We start from the raw sequence: 18474 nt of genomic DNA, 5'->3' as shown, positions 1-18474 counted from the left end.
GGAGAATAAATTTCCTACAATCTATGGGGCAGCTAGTTAATGGAAACCTGAGGAGGATTAGTGGAAAGAAGGCCAAGAAGAGGTAGTAGAGAAAGCCTGAAAGCGAGGAAAGAATCTTCCCAACCAGGTACCGGGGTGCTGATTGGAAAAAGGAGGCTTGGGGGTACACGTGAGGGAAAATGATAAGATGACCCAGGCCATAGGGGAGGAAACCCAAAGTTAGTGTCAACTACAGTACTGAGATAAACTGTCAGGTTATGGCTGCCTTTCAGGTCTCTTTGCTCACACCTGCCAGATACATGAGTCCAGACCAGCGATAAGGTCCTTGGCCAGGATTTGGTCAGCAATGGAAAAGAAGGAGATATGAGAGAAGTTGGAAACAAATTTGATCCAGGGATGAAGGAAGGGAAAGAGCCCAAGATGACCTTTAAAGATCCCTGGAGGATGGGGATAGATGCCAGAGTACAAGCCTGGCAGAGGCTTTGAATCAATGCCAAGTTCACTTCTTTGTTACAAGAATCCCTCTTCAGTCATTTATGGAAAAACAAAACAACAACAACAAAAACATTTGTCTCTGGTCTTTCTGCTCTTCAACCACTTACTCATTCCTTCCTGTGTTCAGTTCAAAGGAATGGTGACATGCTTTGGATCAGACCCTCAGCCGAACACTGGGGAGGTAAATACAAATAGGCCTCTTGGATCTCCTACCACCACGAGTCCATTCAGAACACTTAATTTCTTCAGAATCTCTTTCATTTTAACACTCTCTTTTCTAAGTTCTGCTAATCTTCATACTATCTGCTTGAGAGACAATCAGGAAAGATTCAAGTAAGACACCACAGAGTCAAATGAACTTGTGATTTTTGGTGGCACTGGAGTCAAGCAACCAACATCATTGTTGGCCCTTCCCTGGTCTCTTATAACCCTCTAAGTCTAAATTTAAATATCTATATAATGGAGTGAGATCAGGCACCAGTGGTTCATGCCTATAATCCTAACTACTCACGAAGGTGAAATCTGAGGATCAAAGTTTGAAACCAGAGGTTTGAGGCCAGGCTGGGCAGGGAAGTCTGTGAGACTTCTTATCTCCAGGTAATCACCAAAAAGTCAGAAGTAAAACCGTGGCTCCACCGGTAGAGTAATGAGTGAAAATGCTAAGGGACAGTGCATAGGCCTTGAGTTCAAGCCCCAGTAGGGTCACAAAAAAAATTAAGTGGGGCATGAGGCTCACACCTGTAATCCTAGCTACTCAAGAGGCTGAGATCTGATGATCAAGGTTCAAAGCCAGCCCACACACAAAAGGACCTGAGACTCTTATCTCCAATTAACCTCTAAAAGACAGGAAGTGGGGCTTGGCTCAAGGATAGGTTGGTAGCGTTAAGCTGAAGAGCTCAGGAATAACATCCAGGCCCAGGGGTAGGGTGATAGCCTTGAGCTGAAGAGGGGCCACCACCCAGGCCAAGTTCAAGCCCGATGACCCACAAAAAAAAAAAAAAAAAAAAAAAAGAAAGAAAATTAACTCAAGCCAGGAGCATGTAGGCTTTTATATAGTACGGAAGATGAACTCAAAACCTTGTGTCAAGCAGTCCATCACTTGGGCCTACCCATATGATTTTTGTTTTTCATTGTGGGGGGGGAGTCTTGAGTTAACTTTACCTCTTCATAACTCTGCCTCTCAAGTAACTTAGACCATCGGTGTGCACTACCACACCTGACTTGGCTTAGGTGGTTTCTGAAAACACTTACCTTTCATTTCTATGTCTAAAGTCTCAGTGTCAGCTTGCCAATTAACTCCCCACCTGTTTACAAAAATCTGTTAAGTTTTAGGCTGGGAGTTTAGCTTAGTGGTAGAGTGCTTACCTCACATGCCTCACCCAGGTTAAATTCCCCTGAACCACATACATAGAAAAAAGCCAGAAATGATGTTGTGGCTCAAGTGGTAGAGCTCTACCACTTAACTTGAGAAAGCCCAAGACTTTTTAAACTCAGGCCCTGAGTTTAAGCCCAGGACTGGCAAAATAAATAAATAAATAAATAAATAATCTGTTTCTATTCCCCCAATCCTGTAATGCTTTCCAGGTGTAAAGTACAAAATTCCTGCCCCAATTGCAACAATCTTGTTATATGCATTCTTGGAAGGAGACTCTGTAGCTCATGTAACACCTTCACAACACCTTCTTGGAACTGACTCTACCACCAAATTCCCATGGTCCATGTAATGTGACCCATGTGACCATGTGATGACTCCTAAAATTGTGTTTAAATTCCACTCACAGCTGTCCTCTGCGGCTGCCTCCATTCCTGCTTGGAGCAGTCCTGCAGGTCTCTCTGCCAAAAAAAAGCCTGTTTTGATTACTCGTCTATCATTTCTTATACTATGTTCTTATTTTCTGGATCTGAAAGTGCTCAAATGAAGCATAGTGGTAGAATGTGTGCCTCAAATGTGCCAGGGCCTGGGTTAACAAATTAGATTTTTAGACTTTAAATTTAGCTTTATTCTTTCCTAGAAGGGACTATTTCTCCAAGATGGCAATCTTTTCTTCTCTGAGTGATTCTAGTACTAATCACTAACACAAAAGTAACTATTTAGGGGCCAGGAGTTGGACCTAGTGGTAGAGTGGTAGCATGCATGAAGACCCGAGTTCCATTCTTTGGTACCATATACAAAGAAAAAGCTGGAAGAGGTGCTGTGGCTCAAGTGCTAGGGTTCTAGCCTTGAGAAAACCCAAGGATAGTGCTCAAGCCCTGAGTTCAAGTCCCAGGACTGGCAAAAAAAAAAAAGAAAAGTGGAGATGGACAAGTAGGATTGCAATTCTGGGGTCTTAAGTGATGAGAAATGGCTGAACATGTGTGCATGTATGTGCACGTTAGTGTGTGTGTGTGTGTATGTGTGTGTGTGTGTGTGTAGTGAGCATTTTCACTTAAGATTAGCGTTCTATTGCATGAGCCACAGGTCTTCTTCTGGTCTTTTGCTGGTTAATTGGAGATAAGACTGACAGACTTTCTTGCTAGGGCTGGCTTCAAATTGTTATCCTTAGATCTCAGCCTTCTGAGTAATTAGGATTACAGGCATGAGCTACTACAGCTATTCAGCTATAGGAAGCTTTTTTGGGGAAAAAAAAAAAAAGGTCCAAGAGTTTGGCCTAGTGGTAGAGTGCTCACATAGCAGGCACGAAGAACCAGGTTCGATTCCTCGGTACCACAGACATAGAAAAAAGCCGGAAGTGGTGCTGAGGCTCAAGTGGTAAAGTGCTGGCCTTGAGAAAGTCCAAGGACAGTCTCAGGCCCTGAACTCAAGCCTAGGACTGGCAAAAAAAAAAAAAAAAAAAAAAAAAAGGAAGCTGGCCCCTAATGCAAAATAAGAGAATCATCTCTAAAGTCCCCTTCCCCCCAGACCTACTCCAGGGTAATATCTCCTGGAAAGGGAGATATTCAAAGACCAGGAGACCCTTTGAAGCTGCCTAGTGGGTGTCCTGTGCTCTAAGGCTGGCCTTTCTGGCAGTGGCCCCACCTACCCATCCCGCTGAGTCTGTAAATCTCTGCTTTGTCTTTTTACTGGGGATCCCATCCTGTTTCCCCAGGCCTGGAGTCTTTGTACAACTCCTCAAGAAAGGGGTCACATGAGACACTCTGCTTTTTAATTTTGGGTTATTGTTGTTGCTGTTAGCCTTTTGAAGTGCTTTGATGAATGCTTGTATTGTTCTCATGTCCCAGCTTTTCAAATGAGTAGCACATTATAAAACACAATGATGAGTCTAATTCCCGCACCCCCCAAATTCATATACAAACGGCATTACTAAATTCCCCAGATACTTACTGAATAAAAAGAGTTGGGGATTTGGAGACTGCAGAGCTGGTTTGGTCCCAGCACTACTATTTAGTGCTGGTGACCTTGGGCAAGTCATCCATTCATCCAGTATTTATTTGGAATTTTCTTGCCTTAGTCATATAATCTCTGCAAAATAGTAACAATACTCACTCTAATTACCTTTCAGGCCTGTTTTAGAGAAGCTAGTAAACAGACTTACAGAACAGTTCAAAAATTCAGCTTTATTCAAATTTAATTGTTAATATCAGAAAAAAATGGACTGCATAGTGAGGTCCTGAGTTTAATCTCAGAACTGCTAAATAAATAAATAAATATTAAAAAAAAATAGAGGGCGGGCACAGTGGCTCACACCTGTAATCAATCCTACCTACTCAGGAGACTGAGATCTGAGCATTGAGGTTCAAAGCCAGCCCGGGCACCAAAGTCTGTGAGACTCTTATCTCCAATTAACCTCTAGAAAACCGGAAGTGGCATTGTGGCTCCAGAGATAGGGTGGTAACCTTGAGCTAAAGAGCTCAGGGCCAATGGCTAGGCCCAGAGTTCAAGTCCCACGACCGACAGACACAGACACACAGACACAAACACACACACATGAGGATTTGGCTTGGAGTTTAGCCTAGTGGTAGAGTGCTCGCCCAGCATGCAGGAAGACCTGGGTTTGATTCTTCGGTACCACATACATAGAAATAAAAGCCATAAATGATGCTGTGACTCAAGTGGTAGAGCTCTAGACTTGAGAAAGCTCAGAACCTGAATTCAAGCCCCAAGACTTGCAAAAAAAAAAAAAAAAAAAAAAAAAAGAGGATTTGAAGTATTATTTGGTGGCAAAGCCTAGGCGAACCAGAGATATATAGTAAAAATGTCTTAGTTCTCTAACCCCTTCAAAACAACAACAACAACAACAATAACAACAACAAAACAACAACAATAAATCATAGGTCTTTGGTAAGTGAATTATTTTTATTTATTTATTTTTAACTAGCACTGGGGCTTGAACTTAGGGGCTGAGAATGATCCTTGGGCTTTCTCAAGGCCAGAGCTCTACCACTTGAGGCACAGACCACTTCTGGCTTTTTTCTATGTATATGGTACCGAGGAATCGAATCCGGGTCTTTGTGCATACTCTACCACTAGGCCAAACTCCAGGCCCCTGTCCTTGTATACTTTTTGCTCTGGTGGTTAATTTGGAGATGAGTCTCAAATGTGTTATGGGGTCAGGAGGAGGGGATTCCACATCCCTTCAGTGGGGGATTCCACGTCCTACCAGAGTCCACCACACAGAGACAGTCTCATATGAAAAGGTGAATTTATTGGGGAAGTAGATGGTGAACTGACCGGCCAGGGACACAGTGCAGACTCGGGAGCTGACACTGTGACCCCAAGCAGCTCTCACGCTGGGTTTTTAAGGGCAAAACCCATGCAGTCGAACCTGGCTGCACACAAGTGGCCAATGGGATAGTTACATACACAGAGGGACCACAGCCAGCTCCAGCCACGCGCAGGTAGCCAATAGGGTTACAGCCTAGTGTTTGAATTTACCTATCATCACCTTAGTTGGAGTTGGCATGCAAATTGGGCAGGTCTCCACACAAAGCAGGCCCCCCCTCCACCCAAGTGGATATCCCTCCTCATGGGGGGTGGGGATAAGGTTGCCCCTCCCTAGAAGGGCAAAGGTGGCTGGGTTGCTTTACCATTGTTGACCTTCTCCACAATGGAGTGGAGAACTCTTAGCGTATTCAAGATGGTGTCAGTCTTTGCTCCCCTTAACAAAGTGCTTTCCTGTATTGGCTGGCTTTGAACCACAATCCTCAAATTGCAGCCTACTGAGTAGCCAGGATTACAGGCGTGATCCACTGGGCCTGACTTTTTCTTCTTCCTCCTCCTCCTCCACCTCCTCCTCCTCTTCTTCTTTTTTCTACTGGTCCTGGGGCTTGAACTCAGGGTCTGAGCACTGTCCTCAGTAAAACTAAAGCTTAATTAGGCTGTAAAAAGCATTGATTAAAGCAAAATTAAACAACGAAGGTAGTTTTATATAACTTACATGAAACACTATTTCATCCATAGGTTCATTCATCTCTTTAATAGCTGTAATTTTAATAATTTTTATAGTATTAGGATTTCTCAAGGCTAGAGCTCTACCACTTGAGCCCCGGCACTATTTTTGGCTTTTTCTATGTCTGTGGTACCGAGGAATCAAACCCAGGTATTCATACATGCTAGGTGAGCACTAGGCCAAACTCCTAGCCTTTTTTTTTAAACAGTTGTTCTACATGGGGCAGATTTCACCTGATTGGAAAGAAGGACTTAGTTCTGGAATATTTACCTACAACGGAAGAGTGGAGCCTGAGCCATTCAGCCAAGGAGAGATGTCTTCCAGCTATCCTGGTCTCACTTTCGTAGCATCCTTTTCCACACTATTTCATTATGGTTCTGGTTCCAAGAGAACTTGTTGCTTTGGAAAAAACAATTCTGTTCAGATGGAGATTCACCATATTGAAAATATGGTGAATCTATGTGCCTTAGGACTCCCATGTTGTAACTTGGGACACTGCTACTGGAAGGGCAACATCATTTTAAAGTGTTCTAAGCCAAGAATTGTGTGTGTGTGTGTGTGTGTGTGTGTGTGTGTGTGTGTGAGAGAGAGAGAGAGAGAGAGAGAGAGAGAGAGAGAGAGAGAGAGAGGCAGAGACAGAGAGAGACAGAGAGACAGAGAGACAGAGAGAAAGCACTTGATATTCTTTGCTCATTTTACTATGAAAGGTAATATGAGGCTAATTCTCCATGGACAGGTAAGAATACTAGGTCTCAGGGGCATTATAGTCCTCTGCTGGAATTTGGCAGAATTAGGTCTGAATCCAGAGCACCTAGTCTACTATTGTCCTCTGAATACTTCTTTATCTTTAAATTTTATTATTTTTTTTTGCTTATGTGCTACTGAGGAATTGAACCTAGGGCCACAAAGCTACATTCTCAGCCCTCTGAATGCCTCTTCATCAGAGCCTTCCATATAGAGGATGCAACTTGTTTTCATGGAAGGATGATATAAGGCAGAGAAGTAAATTGTAGAAGCAGTGACTTGTATGAGCAATATTTGTGGCAACCAAAGTGCAAAGGATTAACATTTCTCCAGGTTTCATTAACTAATGCCTTTGTAAACTGGGATTTGTATTCTATCAAACCTACAGAGCTATTATGAGGATAAAGTGAATGAATGACTCAATTTAAATAGTACACTGCTTGACTGGTAATAGTAACCATTTAATAAAAGTTAGCTATTATCATTTCTTTCTCACTTTTATTCTGAAATAGAAAATTCCTGTGCCCATAGACAGCAAGAAAGGACTAGCCAGGTGCGGTGGCTCACGCCTGTGATCAATCCTAGCTACTCAGAAGGCTGATCTGAAGATTGAGATTCAAAGCTAGCCAGGGCACTAAAGACCATGAGACTCTTATCTTCAATTAACCACTTGAAAACTGGATGTGATGCTGTGGCTCCAGGGGTAGGGCGGTAGTCTTGAGCTGAAGAGCTCAGGGATAGGGCTCAGGCCCAGAGTTCAAGCCCCACAACTGACCAAAAGAAAAAAAAAAACCAACAAAAAAACCCAACCCCCCTCCCACAAAAAACCAACCAAAAAACAAGCAAAAAATACCCTGTATGGGGTATACAATTAAAGAAAATAAATCAGCATGTCAAAGAAACATCTGTACTTGTATATTTGCTAGAGCACTATTCACAATAGCCAAAAGATGGACTCAACCTAGGTGTCTAATTGATATGAGTGAAATAAGTAAATGTGATATTAGAGTATATTAATCTTGTTAAGCTCTAAAAAAGAATGAAATTCAGCTGGGCACAGTGGCTCATGCCTGTAATCTTAGCTACTCAGGAGGCTGAGATCTGAGGATCAAGGTTCAAAGCCAGCCCGGGCACAAAAGGACCTGAGATTCATCTCCAATTAAACTCTAGAAAAGGGGAAATGGTGGTTGGCTCAAGGGTTGGATGGTAGCCTTGAGCTGAAGAGCTCAGGGACAGCGCCCAGGCCGAGTTCAAGCCCAGTTCAAGCCCCATGATCGACAAAAGATGGAAAGACATGGTATGAAGTGAAATAAGTCAGGCACAGAATGATAAATACCTCATTCTCACATGCTGAAATTTGATCTCTGGGGGTCAGGAGTTTGGCCTAGTGGTAGAGTGCTTGTCTAGCTGCATGAAGACCTGGGTTCCATTCCTCGGTACCACATATATAGAAAAAGCTGGAAATGGTGCTGTGGCTCAAGTGATAGAGCTCTATCCTTGAGAAAGTCCAAGGACAGTGCTCAGGACCTGCGTTCAAGCCCCAGGACTGTCAAAAAAAAAAAGTCGATCTCAGAGTAGGAGGGTTGTAAAAGATATGAGGAAGTAGGGGATGGGGAAAGAGGATGGCTAACAGACACAGAGATAGAGTTGATTAAGAGGGAAAACTTGCAATATTTGATGGTGCAATAAGAAAACTGTCGTTGACAAAAAATATTCAAAAACAGCTGGTAGAGGGGGGTGGGGGGAGGGTAATGGGTACCAAGACATGTGAAAGGGTATCAATGTATATGAATTAATACACCTTCTATCTGGCAAATATCATGTAACCCTTTTATTAATTACAATAAAAAAGAAAAAAAACAGTAGAGAGGCTGTGAATGTTTCAACAGAAAGAAATAATACACATACAAGGTGGTGGATACTGTCAATTACCTCATTCTCATTATTACATATTGTACATGTTATGAAATGTCACCCAGTTCCTTGAAAACAGTACCATTACTGGGCGGGGAGTTTGGCCTAGTGGTGGAGTGCTTGCCTAGCATGCACGAGGTCCTGGGTTCGGTACCATATACATAGAAAAAAATCTTAAGTGGTGGTAGAGCTGTAGCCTTGAAAAAGCCCAAGGACAGAGCTCAGGCCCTGAATTGAAGCCCTGGGATTGGCAAAAGAAAGAAAGGAAAGGGCTGGGAGTTTGGCCTAGTGGTAGAGTGCTTGCCTAGCATTCACGAAGACCCAGGTTCAATTCCTCGGTACCACATACATGGAAAAAAGCCGGAAGTGGTGCTGAGGCTCAAGTGGTAGAGCTCTAGCCTTGAGAAAGTCCAAGGACAGTGCTCAGGCCCTGAGTTCAAGCCCAGGACTGTCAAAAAAAAAAAAAGGAAGGAAGGAAGGAAGAGAGAAAGAAAGGAAAATAGTGCTGTTATTTTATTACAGTAAAGTATATAAAAAGATAACAAAAACGGTTGGGGGAAGTAGGGCAGTTTGAAGGGCCTTGAGTGTCAAGGGGAGACTGATGTCAGGGTGAATGTGGCCCCAGTACTGTAGAGACGTAACAATTTTTTAATCTTTAAGATTTTTCTCTCTTCTCTCCTGAAATCCTGCACTCCCTTTGGGGAGCTGGATCTTGAGTTGTGAGGTTGTCCTCAGCATCTTCTCTGCATGCCTTCTTCCTGCCAGCTAGCCTATGCCTGCATCCCCTTTCTCCAGGGGCAGAGTACAGCAAGTGTGGCCCCTGGCCTGCATCTCAAGGACCGTCCCGCGGCTGCAGCATGGAAGTTGGGGTGTCGGGAGCCCACTGGACTGGGGGTGGGGGGAGCGGGGGTCGGCTTGCAGGCCGGCTCTCCGGCTCACCAGCAGGTGGCGCGCGGCTCGCCAGACCCGCGGGTTCCTGGGCCGAAACTTGAACAGGATGTTGGTGCCACCGCTCGAGAGCGCAGCCGGGTGTCCCCGGGCCCAGCAGCTGTTTTCCTCCGAGGAAACGTGCGGCGAGAAGGCAGCGGACTCGCCGCCGGTGTGACCGAAGGACTCAGACATCGCGAGCTTCCCTCGGGAAGGCTGCAGGGGCAGGTGAGTGCGGGGCAGGACACGGGAAAGGCTAGGGCCGTCCATTTCTTTAGGGCGCATTCCTTGTCTGGCGTTGAACGGCTTTTCTGGCCTTTTGGGAAAGACGTTTCTGGAAGGGGGTTTTGAGAACCGAAAGAGGGCGCGCGGGCAAGCAGCCTTAGAACCCCGCGCGTCCTTGCTCGAGCGCTCTGCAGCGGGAGGAGCGCGGCGTCTGGCCCGCTAGGTGGCGCTGCCCGGCTTTCTCCCGGGCCGGGGACGCCAGTCCCCGGAGGTCGGCTGCCGCAGCGGCCACTCTAGCCAGCCGGGAGCCGACTCGGTGGTTCCGGGCGGAAGTGAGGCGCCGAGCGGAACGGCCTCTGGTGACATTTTCTTGGGGCGGCTCGGACGGCTGAAGGGAACTGGTGGTGGATCCGGTGGACGTTGCGGAGGCGCCGGGATTCGCTTTGACCTCATCGGGGGCGGGGGGGAGGGAACTCTGACCGTAACGCTCGGCTCCGCGCGGGGGCTGGTGCGGAGGAAGAGAAGGAGGCGGCGGCGGCGGCCCTCGCTTCCCGAGTCCCCGCGGGCCGGGAGAGTGCCTGCCGGGGTCGGTGCGTGCCCCGACGGGGCGCGCGGGGCGGACGCGCGGGACGGAGCGGCGGGGGTGCTCAGGTGAGGTGTCAGGCAGGGGCGCGGGGCCGCGGCCTGGCGGCTGGTCGAGCCGCAGGGCCCGGGCTGCGTTCGGAGGAGGGGGTCAGGCGAGGCGCGCAGGGTGCGGGCCGAGGGGACGAGCTCTGCGGTCTGGAGTCCGGCGGCGGGGCCAGGACGACCCCGGCCGGGGATAGGTGGAGGTTCGTTCCCAGCCTTAGCGGGAGGCGCAGCCGGCGAGGGCGGTGTGTGTGTGGGGGGGGCGTCGAAGCCGTCCCAACCTGCCGCTGGTGACCCTCGTGTCCTCCAGCCCGGCCGTGTGTCCTCCTCCCGGTCCCCGATCGCCGGCGCCGAGGGCCGGCCGGAAGGGCCGCAGTCCCCAGGCCTCCGGGGAGTAGCGGCTCCGCAGCCCCTGGAGTTGTCTTCGTACAACTCCGGGGTTCCCGGCCCGCTAGAGTGGACGCCGGGGGTGGGGGTGGGGGGCGGGAAGCAGGGGCGGCAGCTCCGCCAACTCAGCGGCCCGGGGCGGGCGCCGACACCTGCTCCGGCCGCGCACAGTCGGGCGGCTTCCCCGGCGCCGCGGCCCTGGAGACGCGAGGAAGCGTTTTCAACGGGGCTCGGTGCGTCCGTCCCCAGACGCCTGGGCTCCGAGGGAGAGAGACCACGTCAGTCTTCCGGGGAGTTGGTTAACTTTCTCTCACAGCCGGCAGAGATGTAAAAAAAAAACCTGATGGTCCCGTTAAAGAGGATTGCTTTTCCTGATTTCCCAGCGTGGTCCTTCTTAGCTTCCGTCCGTCGTCTCTCTGATTTCTCACACCGTCCATGTCTGTCTGTCACGCTCTTTCTTTCTTGCGGCAGCTCCTGTGTGGCTGGTACGACGCTCTCTCCAGACATCACTCCCCTCCCCCGACTTTGAGTGAAGGCGATTTAGCCCAGGCTGGTCTGGAATTCAGTGTGCAGCCCAGGCCAGCCTGGAACTCAACACCTTCCGGCTTCAACCTCCCTGAGTGCTGGAATCTACAGTCTGTTCTCAACTGTTCAAATTTGCCAGCTTCCCCGCACAAACTAGCGGCTCATAGGTTGAAGGAAAGAGCGATTCCCTCCCAGATTAGTTTATGCTGAGGTGTGCCTTTCGTATTTTGCCAGAGCTGTTGCTTTCTGAATCTTTCTGCCCCGTTGCATGAAAATCCCACTGATGATGCTCTGTCAAGGTCGGACATCTTAATTAGAAATGCATCTGGCAGTTTTGCTAAGGCTATTAGTGTGTAGTATCATTGGACACATGCTAACCGTTTGAATCGTTCCATTCTTCTCTTGGGATATTTTAAGGATGGAAGCTATTAACTTTCTAATGTAATTTTGCTGATCCTGGCAGTCTGGATTTCTCCAGAAATCAGAGCGTTGCTTTGTGGTTTAACACGCATTTTTAGAGACTTACAATGGATAGTTACTACCTGATGTCGAGAGCAATAACTGTCCTAGTCAGTATTATTACTTTGCTTAAGTAATATGCCCAATACAATGCCTAGCAGAATGCTTTATACACAGAAGGCACTCAGTAAAATGCACAATTAAATTTGAGTTTTGGTAGCCAAGAGGTAATTGACTGCAGTGACTTGTATACTGCTTAACAAGAACTTGAAAGCCAGTCATCGATGGCTTACACCTGTAATCGTAGCTACTGAAGAGGCTGGGATCCAGAGGATCATGGTTCAGGGCCAATTTGTGCAGGAAAGTTGGAGACTCAATTTCGAAAATAAGAAACAAAAAGCCAGCCTTGCATTAATCATGAATACTCTAGAACAGTTTGAAGACTATGTGTTTTTCCCACCTTACTTTTTTTTTTTTTTTTGGCCAGTCCTGGCCTTGAGCTCAGGGCCTGAGCGCTGTCCTTGGACTTTCTCAAGGCTAGAACTCTACCACTTGAGCCTCAGCACTACTTCCAGCATTTTTCCTATGTATGTGGTACCGAGGAATCGAACCCTGGTTTTCATGCATGCTAGGCAAGCACTCTACCACTAGGCCAAATTCCCGGTCCCATCTCACTTTTTAAAGTTTGGAATTGGTATGTATTAGAAGTCCAATCCTTGACTTGGTAGCTTAGATCAGGAAAATTAAAATAACATAATATATACACTTTTCAGTTCTTGAAAATACCTGTAAAATATTTTTAATATGTGTTCCTTTGAGGCATAATTATTTTATTAATCTATTTTTGTTGTTGTTGTTGTTGTTAGTTGTTGGGCTTGAACTCAGGAGCTTGGCACTGTCCCTGAGCCTTTTTGTTCAAGGTTAATGCTCTACCATTTTGAGCCACAGCTCCACTTCGGTTTTTGAGTGGTTAATTGGAGATAACAGTCTCATAGGGACTTTTCTGCTCCATCTGACTTCAAACTGCCGTCCTCAGATCTCAGCCTCTTGAGTAGCTAGGATTATTATGCGCTACCAGCACTTGTCTGATTTCAGTGTATTATTTTAAGAAAGAGTTTAGGACTTAAACTTTTCTTGGTTACCTATAATTATATATTGATTGCCTGCTGTGTGCCAGAATTGCAAGAGCTATAGTTCAGAGTAAGACCAACCACAGCTGTTTTTTTTGGTTGTTGTTGTCTTTTGGCTGGTTCTGTGCCTTGAACTCAGGGGCCTGGGCCTTGTCACTCAGCCTCTTTGTGTTCAAGGCTAGTGTCCTACTGCTTGAGCTACAGCACCACTTTTGGCTTTTTCTAAGTAGTTTATTGAAGAGTCTTATGGACTTTTCTGTCTGGGCTGGCTTAGAACTCTGATCCTCAGATCTCAGCCTCCTGAGTAGCTAGACATGTGTGAGCCACTAGTGCCTGATTAACTTCAGCTTTTTTCTTTTCTTTTCTCTCTTTCTCTCTTTCTTTCGCGAGCCACAGCACCACTTCTGGCTTTTTCTATGTATGTGGTACCTAGGAATTGAACCCAGGTCTTCCTGCATGCTAGACAAGCACTTATACCACTAGGCCACTTTCCTGGGCCCTGGATTTTCATCTTTTTTTTTTTTTTTTTTTTTTTTGCCAGTCCTGGGCTTGAGCTCAGGGCCTGAGCACTGTCCTTGGACTTACTCAAGACTAGAGCTGTACCACTAGAGCCTCAGCACCACTTCCGGCTTTTTTCTATGTATGTCGTACCGAGGAATCGAACCCGGGTCTTCATGCATGCTAGGCAAGCACTTTAACCACTAGGCCAAACTCCTGGCCCCTGGATTTTCTTCTTTTAGGGGGAAAAATTCCTTTGGAATAAACTCAGTGATCCTCCTACTTCAGTCTTTTAAGTGCTGGGATTATAGGCCTATGCCACCATATGCACCTGTCCAAATCCTTTTAGTCTTGATCAATTGTATCTACTTTCCCTACTCTTTGAGAACCTTTATTATTGAACCTAAGGGAAAGAAATACTGCTTCTTGTGTGGGTAGCTTCTCTCAGAAGAGTGGGAATGATGTTCAATTTTCACACTCAGCCTACAAAGACTTGTGGTAAAAAGGAAAGGAGCATGATAAAACTAAAAGGTTTTTTGCTTGTGCTTAATTTCTTTAATTTCCTTAACTTGCCCTGAGTGGAAACATGTATATATTATACAGATTTATTAGCAACAGAGAATACTGTCATTTAAAAATACTTTAAAATAGCCAAGTGACTCAGTAAAATAAATGACTCAGATTTAATTGGTTGTCTTATTCAGAATTTGTGGCTTTAATTTACTTTTTTTTTTTTTTTTGCCAGTCCTGGGGCTTGAACTCAGGGCCTGAGTGCTGTCCTTGGGCTTTCTTAAGTCTGGAGCTCTACCATGGGAGCCACAGCACCATTTCTGGCTTTTTCTATGTATATGGTACTGAGGAATTGAACCTGGGTCTTTGTGCATGCTACGCAAGCACTCTACTGCTAGGCCAAACTCCGGGCCCTAATTTACATGTTTTAAGTTTTGTTTCTATCCTTTTTGGTGTGAGGTTCAAAATAAGGAACCTCATTTCTCTTTTTTTAACCAGTCATGGGATGTGAATGCAGGGCATGGGCACTGTCCTTGAGTGCTTGCTTGCTTTGTCCCTGAGCTCTTCAGCTCAAGGCTACCACCCTACCCCTTTAGCCACAGTGCCACATCAATTTTCTGGTGGCTAATTGGAGATGGAGTCTCATGAATTTTCATATCCCAGCTAGCTTTGGCTGTGATCCTCAGATCTCAGCCTCCTGAGTAGTTAGGATTACAGGCGTAAGCCACTACTCCTGGCCCTTGAGAGCTTTTTTTGCTCAAGGCTCTATCACTTTAGCCAGCCACAAGCACCAGGTCCAGCTTCTGTGTATGTGGAACAGAGGAATAGAACCCAGAGCTTTGTGCATGCTAGGCAAAAACTGTACCACTAGGCCACACTCCCAGACCCCTTCATTACTTTTTTTTTTTTTTTTTTGCCAGTCCTGGGCTTGGGCTCAGTGCCTGAGCACTGTCCTTCGACTTTCTCAAGGCTTAGCACTCTACCACTTGAGCCTCAGCACCACTTCCAGCTTTTTTCGATGTATGTGGTACCGAGGAATCGAACCCAGGTCTTCGTGCATGCTAGGCAAGCACTCTACCACTAGGCCAAACTCCCGGCCCTTCATTACTTTTTGTACAGAGTATTACATAATAGTAGAAAGACTGTATAAATTCCTAAGTGATTAACTTGGCTTGATGTATTATTGAATTCTAGCTGTATTTTTAAAATATTTTTAGTTAAGTGAAGATTAATCTAAAATAGAAATCTTACTAGCAGACTATTTTGTGTGCACATTTATACTTGGGTGTATTTACACCTGGTTAAATTAAAAATCCATTTAACTGAGTGCCCAAGGGCCGGGTGGGGTGGGTATATAGATAAAACAATGTTTCTCCCTAAAGAGCTTAATCTACTGAGCCAGATCATTTCTAAGTTTTCTTCCTCTAGAATGCGAAGAAGAGAAAGGTTGCTATAGGAAGAAATGTACTGAAGTAAGCAATAACAACATATAATTGTTTTGTGTAGCCACTTCTCCTTCACATTTAAACCAAGTATTTGGAAGACTAACACTTTTCTTAAGTTGGTTTAACTATTTTTATTTGTTTTTTCTTTTTTGGTACTGGGGATAGAACCCAGGACATTGCACTTGATAAACAAGCGCTTTGCCTGTGAGCTCCATCCCAGCCCTTAAGTTGGTTTCTAAGCTTAGTAGGACATGACTGGAGATGTAACAGTTTTTGTATGCCAGTTACAAAATACTTTTGCATTTGCTTGAAACTCAAGTGAAACTCTGGGTGTTGTTAAATCGGTAATTAATCTGTTAAGGTTTACTTAGAGCAGTTATTTCAAAGAATGTATATAAATTGTACTAAGATAGCCTAAATAGATTTATTTATTTATTTAGCCAATCCTGGGGCTTGAACTCAGGGCCTGGGCACTGTCCTTGGATACCTTTTTTGCTCAAGGCTAGCACTTTGCCACTTGAGCCATAGTGCCATTTCTAGCTTTTTCTGTGTATGTGGTTCCAGGCAATGGAATCCAAGGCTAGGCAAGCACACTACCACTAGGCCATACTCCCAGCCCCGAAATTTAAGTTTTTATTAGCACGGTTAATATTAGAGAAACAAGATGATTAACATTAGAGAAACATGCCAATTAATAGCTTAACTTGCTTATTTTTTCTTTGATAATGTCTGGAGTAACATTTTGTTGCTTTATAGAAAAAAGTATTGTTGGGATAGGGAAATTGTGTGTGGACTCTAAAGCTCTAAGAAAACAGGATTATTTTCCTTTCTGTTTGAAGAACAAAAACATTATGTGGTTAAGATTTTAAGCAGCATTTTGTTCTACTTCACTATTAACGTAGCATAAAAACATTTCTTCCCCCCCTCCTCAGTGCTAAGTATCTGATGAATTTTGAGCAAGAGAACTATTTTTTTTAATTAAAGAATTTATTAACATTGATTTTTACATCATATTTCAAATGTCATGCTTAACAAACAAATATTCAAGAAGGGAATCTCTATATGAGAACCATGTTTTTAAGCCAACGTTTAATCATCAAGGGTTTCTCATTTTTCTGTACTGTAAATAATTTGCTATGAACCTGAGGGTATGTCTAGTGGATAGATTTTTGGCAGTGTTTTTGGACTTCTGGTTCCAGCATGTGTGGTGACTCATCTTTATGTGAGAAGAGAGAAAATGACCAGAGCAGAAATCTCAAAAATTACTCTTGATGGGGTTGGGAGTTTGGCCTAGTGGTAGAGTGCTTGCCTAGCATGCACAATACCCTGGGTTCGATTCCTTGGTACCACATACACTGAAAAAAGCCACAAGTGTTACTGTGGCTCAAGTGGTAGAGTGCTGGCCTTAAGGAAAGACCAAGGATGGTGCTCAGGCTCTGAGTTCAAGCTCTAGGTTTGGCAAAAAAAAATTACTCTTGATTTACAGTAATGATGCTTTTGAATGAGTACTTTTGAGGCTCACTCAGCTACAGTGCTGTGTGTGTATGTGTGGTAAGTTTGTTGGCTTTCTACTTGACACTATTCACAGCCTTGGTATGGGAACAAATACTCTTGTCAGAAGTCATATCTTCAGTATGAAGTGATTTGAGTAGCTATTATCAGTCAGCCTATTTATAGAGTTTATATCAGTGAGAAAAGATTGGCTGGCAAGCAGAGCTACTTTGTTCTGATTGTAGTCTTTTATTTTTGGGCGGGGGAGGGGGTGTTAGTCCTGGGCCTTGAACTCAGGGCCTAAGCACTGTCCTTGGGCTTTCTCAAGGCTAGAGCTCTACCACTTGAGCCAACACACCACTTCTATGTATTTGGTACCGAGGAATCCAACTCAGGTCTTCATGCATGCTAGGCAAGCACTCTACCGCTAGGCCCAACTCCTGGCCCTGATTGTAGTCTTACATTTCAGTTCGTGGTATGACAAATTGAGCATATATTTGAATCCAGGGTCTGGGCATTGTCCTTCGGCTTTCTCAAGGCTAGTGCTCTACCATTTGAGCCACAGTACCACTTCCAGCCTTTTCTGTGTATATAGTACCAAGGAGGGCTTGAACTTGGCCTGGGCATTGTCCCTAAGCTCTTCAGCTCAAGGCTACCACCCTACCCAGGGAGCCACAGTGCCACTCTGGTTTTCTGGTGGTTAATTAGTGCCTGGTCTCCAAGCTAGCTTTGAACTTTGATCCTCAGATCTAAGCCTCCTGAGTAGGTAGGATTACAGGCGTTCAGATACCTTTTTAAGATGAGTTGAGACTGGAAAAATGTGAAGGTACCTGCCCGAGAAAGACATAGGGGAGAGCTTTCTTGACATGGAGACCAGCAAATTTTAGACCCTCTTGAATTAGAAAAGGTCTTGTATGTTGAGGGATCTGGAGTTACTTCCTGAGGGAAAAGAAGGCTAAAAATGTGATCATAACTTGTAGGCAATAAAAACAAAACAAAACTCAGCTTTTACTATTTTTTGGATTGGATCCAGGGCCTTGCTTATATTAAGCAAGCACTCCCAATGAATTTTATCCCTATCCCTCCTATCCCTTTAAATTTAAATTGGAATCATAGAGATAGAAACTATGTCTAGGCAAGGAGCAGTTTTATTTTTGTGGTTTTGGGGTTGACCTCTAGGCTTTGCAAGCTCTCTACTGTTTGAGAGGCTGTTATTTCCCTAATTCTTTTTTTTTTTTTGGTCACGGGGTTTGGACTCTGGGCCTGGGCGCTGTACCTTCAGCTCAAGGTTACCACCCTACTCCTTGAGCCACAGTGCCTCTTCCCATTTTCTAGTGGTTAATTGGACATCAGAGTCTCACAAACCTTAGTTTTCCTGCTGACTTTGAACCTGAATCTCACATCTCAGCCTTCTGAGTGGCTAGGTTTACAGATGTGAACCACTATTCCCAGCTGCTCCCAGCTTTCCCTATTTTTTTTTTGTTTTGAGTTTTTCAGGTACAGTTTGGGGCTAACTGCCTGGAATAACCTCTGGAGCAGCTAGAACCACCACTTCTGGCTTGTTTATCTTTTTGGGGGGGGCGAGTCATGGGGCTTGAACTTGGGCCTGGGCGCTGTCCCTGAGCTCTTCAGGGCAAGGCAATCACCCTACTCTTGAGCCAAGCCCCACTACCTGTTTTCTTGAGGTTAGTTGGAGATAAGAGTCTCAGG

The 18474-nt window shown here is 45.2% G+C and overlaps 1 protein-coding gene across 3 annotated transcripts in view; it reads left to right on the top strand.

Moving 5' to 3' along the window:
* Positions 1–9597: 9597 nt before the first annotated feature.
* Positions 9598–18474, top strand: part of Ark2n (arkadia (RNF111) N-terminal like PKA signaling regulator 2N) — a 64394-nt gene continuing 55517 nt past the window's right edge. For 2 of the 3 annotated variants that reach the window (XM_090353166.1, XM_090353163.1), the window contains exon 1: positions 10134–10343. The gene's annotated coding sequence lies outside the window, so the exon portion shown is untranslated. Of the gene's footprint in view, positions 9696–10133; positions 10344–18474 lie in introns of those variants that run through there. The other variant, XM_090353164.1, reaches the window with a different exon arrangement.

The sequence above is a fragment of the Megascapheus bottae genome, chromosome 19 (assembly GCF_031878675.1).
Source record: "Megascapheus bottae isolate mThoBot1 chromosome 19, mThoBot2.hap1, whole genome shotgun sequence".
Taxonomy (NCBI): Eukaryota; Metazoa; Chordata; class Mammalia; order Rodentia; family Geomyidae; genus Megascapheus; species Megascapheus bottae.
The sequence above is the reverse complement of the archived record's forward strand: the minus strand, read 5'-3'. Positions and strand labels throughout refer to the sequence as shown.